Genomic DNA, 8,079 nt, shown 5'->3' on the forward strand with positions numbered 1-8,079 from the left:
CCAATGCCCTTGCCGCCTTCATGGATCTGATGCATAGGGTTTTTAAACCCTACCTGGATCGATTTGTCGTTGTCTTTATTGACGATATCTTGGTCTACGCCAAGACTTGTGAAGAGCATGAACAGCACCTAAGAATCGTTTTACAAACCCTAAGAGAGCATCAGTTGTATGCCAAATTTAGTAAGTGCGAGTTTTGGCTGGAAAGAATTTCTTTCTTAGGGCATGTAATTTTCCAAGAGGGCATCTCGGTTGACCCGGTGAAAGTAGAGGCCGTGAGTAATTGGAAGAGGTCAGAAAACCCCACGGAGGTCCGTAGTTTCCTACGATTGATTGGGTACTATAGGCGTTTCATTAAAGACTTTTCCAGACTTGTAACGCCCCGAGGCAGAAGAAAAGGAAAAATTTCTGGTGAATAGAGTTTTGTGAGGAATCCGGCCCACATAAATCTGGAAGAAATTCGGTCCGCATAAACAGCTTAAAGAGCCAGCTCTTTAAGGCTTTCCGATAAGGACTAAAATACCCTTTTATTTGAAAATTATTATTTATCAAAGCCCACTACCCAATTATTTCACATAAGTGTAAATAAACCTAGAAAATAGGGTTTTACACTTCGGTTTCAAGTTTGGAGCAAAGTTAGGATTTTCGCGATTTTTCGCCGGATGAATTTTCGGTACAGAGTAAGGATTAAATTTGGGGATTAAAAGTGAATTTTAAGTGAGAAATAATATGTGACTAGTGGCAATGATATAAGGTTAGTGAATGGGAAGTAAAAACCCTAGTACGTGAGTTTTAAGAAAAACGGCGCGATCCGGCGGGTCCCGCGCACTACCGATTGAACGCACCTCTTGACCACCACTTTCTTGCCATACAAGTTTATTACTAATGGAGCAAAATATCTCCTCTCTCATGATGACATCTTGGCCGAAATTAAAGGGCTAAAATGCAAGGAAGGAAAGAGAAAAATTTTGTGGTGGAAATCAAGCCAAGTGTTGGCTAAACTTGTGGACACAATTTGTTCTAATTTTCTTGTCTTCTTATAAGACCAATTAAGCTTCATTCTTCCCCAATTTTCTGCTGTTGCTGGCCGTGAGAAGCAAGAAGAAAAAACCCAAAGGAAAACATTCCATTTCATCTTCAAATCCAACAACTTAGTGAGAAAACAAACAAAGTAAACCGATTAAACTTGTCCTTGAGTGATTAGCTAGTGGCTTGTGATGTGATTTTTGAAAGAGAAAGCTTGGGCTACTTGTAGTGACTTCTAGTCAAGGTAAGAGAGCTTATCTCTCCAAGTTTTGCTTTCAATTTTGTTCAATTAAGCTTGGCAACTTGATCTTGTGGTGAGATTATGGATGATTATCATGTTTTAGAGGTTTTTCCCCAATTTATTTGATGAACTAGGGCTTGTGGGAATTCTGCCCAAATTGTTGTAAGATGCTTATATGTTGCAATTGAAGTTTTGTAAGGTGTTGTGGTAGTGATTAGACCAAGAAATTAAGGAAAGTTGCACTAGAAACTCAAAATTCCAAAATCTGGAAAATTTTCCCAACTTTCTGTCCGAATTTGTATCTGTATGTTAGAGGCTGATTTGGCCTTAGCTCAAAGAAGAAAAGTTGTATAGAATGGCATTTTATAGGTTCCTACAAAATTTCAGCTCAATCGGAGCAACGTAGGACGTGAAAAGTCCAAAATACCCTTACTGTTCTAAGTATTTCCCAGCAGTTCGTTTCACCAGTTAAGTCCAGTTTATCACATTTTTTGACCAGGATCCATTCTGATTTAGCTCTGTGCCAAAACATGAAAGTTATAGTGTTCTGAAGTAGCTTTAAAATGCCTCTAAGAACACCTGATTCGGACTTGTGTACACTGAGTTATGTCCATTACAGTGTTCTGCGATTAAACAGCCGACGAATTGGTTTCTGGTTTAGTAATTCGAGAATTTGACCAAGTTACATTAGAAACTGGACTAAGTGACCTTCATGAACATTGTAGCCCTGAGTCTTAGCTTCGAAACGAGATAGGTTTCGCCTTAATCCGATAAGTGTAGCCTCGGATAAGTTATTTCCGCATTCGTACGTCAAATCCGTCTTGTGCTAAGTTTAATTTCTGCATTTGTTATCATTGTAATTCTTGTTATTATGATATTGTGAGCCTATGGAACGGCTCTTGACATAAATTGCTGATATGTATGATGTTGGGTTGTGTTTGAGAAAAACAATGAAGCCTAAATGGCTGGAAAATTAGGTAAACACAAAGGGCATGCTGCCCGAATTTTTACTCGAGAACTAGAAAACTATATTTGCAACTTGAGTGAAGGTTAAGTGATTACCACTTGAACTAGCGAGAACTTTTGCTACTTTGTTATCGATGGTTATACGTTAAAAACCTAAACGAACTTGTACTCTTGAGGAAAAGATATAATGGCCAATGTAAACTTGTATTTCCTTGTACTTTCAACTCAAGTATTGTTTCCAAGTATATATGCTACAAAAACCTTACGATCTGAAAAGCGAGCAAGTGTTTCACGAATGTCTTTCAAATGAATTTCAATTGGTTGATTCTTAATAAACGGAACGTTTAAGTGTCAAATCTTACTCGTGTTTCAAAGTTCTCAAATTGGATTTCTATCGCAGATCTGAACTTCAAACCTGGAGTATAGTTGAACGTGAATACTTGAAGCACTATAGTTTGAGTGAGTGATCCCTCAACTATTTCCTAAGTTACTTTTGAACTAATTCTTGCATTTATTACTCCATTGCATATCATTTGGGTTTGGGTGTATGCCATGACATAATTTGGCTCCAATGGGTTCCTGAAAAGTCTTGTGCTTAGAACCAATGTCTCTACTATTGTTTACACATTCTTTGGAGCCGATGGCTCCTTACTTCTATTTCATGGTTATCTGATCTAAACGAGCATTGGATATTTAAGTACAAGAACTTCATTGGCTCACATGAGCAATAAATGAACATTTGATTACTGCATCATGACATCATATCAATGCTTTATTGTGAAATATACTTGGCTGTTGATTTTACTGGTCACTCGCTGAGCTTCTAGCTCACCCCCTATTATCTTCTTCTCCCCACAGGGATCGAAGTAAAGGAAGAACTTGTTTTTGGATCTTTGTGTAGCTGGAGGGCGTACATCTTGTATAGTGTAGTTTTAGTTTTGGTTTGTGTACTTTTGGGCCTGTATAAATATTTGGAATTGAATCAGATGTAAATCTATATTTTACGCTTAGAATTGGTTTCCGCTTCGCTTAAGATATGTAATTTTGGAGAATTGGATGTATTATTTGAGTTGTACCTTGTAATTTACTTGAGGAATGTAGTAAGTGAGTGAGTCCCGGCGAGAGCTGGGCAGGCGGCCCGCTAAACCCTCTGGTACGCCTTAGGGGGAGGTGGGGTCGTTACAGGTGGTATCAGAGCTTAGGCTTCAGATCTTTGTAGTGTATCCTACGCTTAAAGTTTAGGATGCCGGACTGTGGGATTGGTTTGTACGTTCAGTGCTCTTTTAGAGCGTCAGTTGTGAATCTTGAAAATAGTACACGTAAGATATGACTTGATGAGCTTCGTTTAAGACCAAGAAACTTGTACTTGTGTACCCGATATTTTTCCTGAGGAAATGCTCGTGAATTTTAACGTACGATGATGTGAATAGAAATTATGATTGAGTTTGAGATAAGTTGTAATGGCACAGGTTTGAGCGCAGAAGATTTTGTCTTGTACTCAAGACTTAACTGAATGAGGAAATTGAAATAATGACTTGGACTTGTCCAATAAGTGTTGGCTTGGGTTTTGATACATTATGGTGGTAGCTGGATTGTTGAGAAAATTTTTGATTTCTCAACCTTCATCTAGTCTTCTAGTTTGATTAAGGATGGCACCACCCGATTTGTAAGTGTTGGGATTTGAACTACTTGAACTGCCTGAGACTGACTTTGAATTGTCGGAAATTGACTAGGCTGAGTTCACTTGAGACTTGAACATTGTTTAGGCAAATGTGCTTTTACGTACACTTAGTGGTCGTGATTTGACTAAATATATGGTATTTCATTTACGCATGAGCAAGTAGTTTGGTTTGTATACGACCTGTAAGTAGACTTGAATTTGAATCGGCTAGTGTACCTTACATACACTGGATAGACCTGACCTAATTGAAAATAGAGTATCTCTTTTACTCTTGAGCAAGTATCTTGATTTATATATGATCTGTATGTGGATTTGAGTTTGATGACTGCTTGAGAGTGTGAATTACTGGGCATAAGCTAGGCGAGGGAGTTTCTACTCGTACCCGTATTCCTTGGACCTGAAATAATTGGCCCTGCTTTTGAACCAATATACTTGAACCCTGCTTTTGACTCTGTTTCTGAGCATTTTCGTACTTGTTTGGTTATAGACCGGCTACTACTCTTCTGTAGCGGTTGAACAAAACCTCTCTGGTGAGGCATTGCCTGTTGTGTTTTAAAGCACCGCCATTCTTCTGGCGAGGCATGCCTGTTGTGTTATAAAGCACCATCAGGGATGAAATTCTTGAACTGAACCTCTCTGATGAGGTATTGCCTATTGTGTTTTAAAGCACCGTCATTCTTCTGGCGAGGCATACCTGTTGTGTTTCCAAGCACCATCAGAGATGAAACTTTGACTTGAGGCTCTCTGGTGAAGTTAGCCGTTGTGCTAGCTTGTTGTGTTATAAAGCACCACCAGGGCCAATCTCTTGAGCTAAGATCCTTTGGTGAAGTTTAGCAGTTGTGCTAGCTTGTTGTGTTATAAAGCACCACCAAGGATGAAATTTTGTATTGTGGTTCTTTGGCGAGGTATAGCCGTTGTGCTAACCTGTTGTGTTGTCCAGCACCGCCATGGACAAAATCTTGCATCTGAGGCTCTGGTGAAGTATAGCTGAGTGCTAGCTTGTTGTGTTTTCAAGCACCACCGGGGACAAATTCTTGAGACTTTCTGGTGAAGTATAGCTGAGTGCTAGCTTGTTGTGTTTTCAAGCACCACCAGGGGTAATTTCTGACATGAGATATCGTTATGTACTGAATTATTTTTCCAAATACCAGGGACTTTAAGTCCGATTTCGAGCCCTTTTTGTATAAGGATCCAGTTACTCGTCTGATTATCTATTGGATCAAGAATATTTGATAAGTTGGATTGGAGTACTTTTAGTACTTGATTGTACTGAGTGATTCTTAGTATGTGATTGACCTTTGAGATATTTGATCTGATTAGTATTTGATTATGATAAGCGAGATTGAAATGATTCTTAATACGTGATTGACTATCGAGAACTATTTTGATCTGATTAGTACAAGTTGGAATGTCGAGGACGACATTCTTTTAAGGAGGGGAGTTGTAACGCCCCGAGGCAGAAGAAAAGGAAAAATTTCTGGTGAATAGAGTTTTGTGAGGAATCCGGCCCACATAAATCTGGAAGAAATTCGGTCCGCATAAACAGCTTAAAGAGCCAGCTCTTTAAGGCTTTCCGATAAGGACTAAAATACCCTTTTATTTGAAAATTATTATTTATCAAAACCCACTACCCAATTATTTCACATAAGTGTAAATAAACCTAGAAAATAGGGTTTTACACTTCGGTTTCAAGTTTGGAGCAAAGTTAGGATTTTCGCGATTTTTCGCCGGATGAATTTTCGGTACAGAGTAAGGATTAAATTTGGGGATTAAAAGTGAATTTTAAGTGAGAAATAATATGTGACTAGTGGCAATGATATAAGGTTAGTGAATGGGAAGTAAAAACCCTAGTACGTGAGTTTTAAGAAAAACGGCGCGATCCGGCGGGTCCCGCGCACTACCGATTGAACGCACCTCTTGACCACCACTTTCTTGCCATACAAGTTTATTACTAATGGAGCAAAATATCTCCTCTCTCATGATGACATCTTGGCCGAAATTAAAGGGCTAAAATGCAAGGAAGGAAAGAGAAAAATTTTGTGGTGGAAATCAAGCCAAGTGTTGGCTAAACTTGTGGACACAATTTGTTCTAATTTTCTTGTCTTCTTATAAGACCAATTAAGCTTCATTCTTCCCCAATTTTCTGCTGTTGCTGGCCGTGAGAAGCAAGAAGAAAAAACCCAAAGGAAAACATTCCATTTCATCTTCAAATCCAACAACTTAGTGAGAAAACAAACAAAGTAAACCGATTAAACTTGTCCTTGAGTGATTAGCTAGTGGCTTGTGATGTGATTTTTGAAAGAGAAAGCTTGGGCTACTTGTAGTGACTTCTAGTCAAGGTAAGAGAGCTTATCTCTCCAAGTTTTGCTTTCAATTTTGTTCAATTAAGCTTGGCAACTTGATCTTGTGGTGAGATTATGGATGATTATCATGTTTTAGAGGTTTTTCCCCAATTTATTTGATGAACTAGGGCTTGTGGGAATTCTGCCCAAATTGTTGTAAGATGCTTATATGTTGCAATTGAAGTTTTGTAAGGTGTTGTGGTAGTGATTAGACCAAGAAATTAAGGAAAGTTGCACTAGAAACTCAAAATTCCAAAATCTGGAAAATTTTCCCAACTTTCTGTCCGAATTTGTATCTGTATGTTAGAGGCTGATTTGGCCTTAGCTCAAAGAAGAAAAGTTGTATAGAATGGCATTTTATAGGTTCCTACAAAATTTCAGCTCAATCGGAGCAACGTAGGACGTGAAAAGTCCAAAATACCCTTACTGTTCTAAGTATTTCCCAGCAGTTCGTTTCACCAGTTAAGTCCAGTTTATCACGTTTTTTGACCAGGATCCATTCTGATTTAGCTCTGGGCCAAAACATGAAAGTTGTAGTGTTCTGAAGTAGCTTTAAATTCCTCTAAGAACACCTGATTCGGACTTGTGTACACTGAGTTATGTCCATTACAGTGTTCTGCGATTAAACAGCCGACGAATTGGTTTCTGGTTTAGTAATTCGAGAATTTGACCAAGTTACATTAGAAACTGGACTAAGTGACCTTCATGAACATTGTAGCCCTGAGTCTTAGCTTCGAAACGAGATAGGTTTCGCCTTAATCCGATAAGTGTAGCCTCGGATAAGTTATTTCCGCATTCGTACGTCAAATCCGTCTTGTGCTAAGTTTAATTTCTGCATTTGTTATCATTGTAATTCTTGTTATTATGATATTGTGAGCCTATGGAACGGCTCTTGACATAAATTGCTGATATGTATGATGTTGGGTTGTGTTTGAGAAAAACAATGAAGCCTAAATGGCTGGAAAATTAGGTAAACACAAAGGGCATGCTGCCCGAATTTTTACTCGAGAACTAGAAAACTATATTTGCAACTTGAGTGAAGGTTAAGTGATTACCACTTGAACTAGCGAGAACTTTTGCTACTTTGTTATCGATGGTTATACGTTAAAAACCTAAACGAACTTGTACTTTTGAGGAAAAGATATAATGGCCAATGTAAACTTGTATTTCCTTGTACTTTCAACTCAAGTATTGTTTCCAAGTATATATGCTACAAAAACCTTACGATCTGAAAAGCGAGCAAGTGTTTCACGAATGTCTTTCAAATGAATTTCAATTGGTTGATTCTTAATAAACGGAACGTTTAAGTGTCAAATCTTACTCGTGTTTCAAAGTTCTCAAATTGGATTTCTATCGCAGATCTGAACTTCAAACCTGGAGTATAGTTGAACGTGAATACTTGAAGCACTATAGTTTGAGTGAGTGATCCCTCAACTATTTCCTAAGTTACTTTTGAACTAATTCTTGCATTTATTACTCCATTGCATATCATTTGGGTTTGGGTGTATGCCATGACATAATTTGGCTCCAATGGGTTCCTGGAAAGTCTTGTGCTTAGAACCAATGTCTCTACTATTGTTTACACATTCTTTGGAGCCGATGGCTCCTTACTTCTATTTCATGGTTATCTGATCTAAACGAGCATTGGATATTTAAGTACAAGAACTTCATTGGCTCACATGAGCAATAAATGAACATTTGATTACTGCATCATGACATCATATCAATGCTTTATTGTGAAATATACTTGGCTGTTGATTTTACTGGTCACTCGCTGAGCTTCTAGCTCACCCCCTATTATCTTCTTCTCCCCACAGGGATCGAAG

This window comes from Coffea eugenioides, chromosome 7 (genome assembly GCF_003713205.1).
Source record: "Coffea eugenioides isolate CCC68of chromosome 7, Ceug_1.0, whole genome shotgun sequence".
NCBI classification, from domain to species: domain Eukaryota; kingdom Viridiplantae; phylum Streptophyta; class Magnoliopsida; order Gentianales; family Rubiaceae; genus Coffea; species Coffea eugenioides.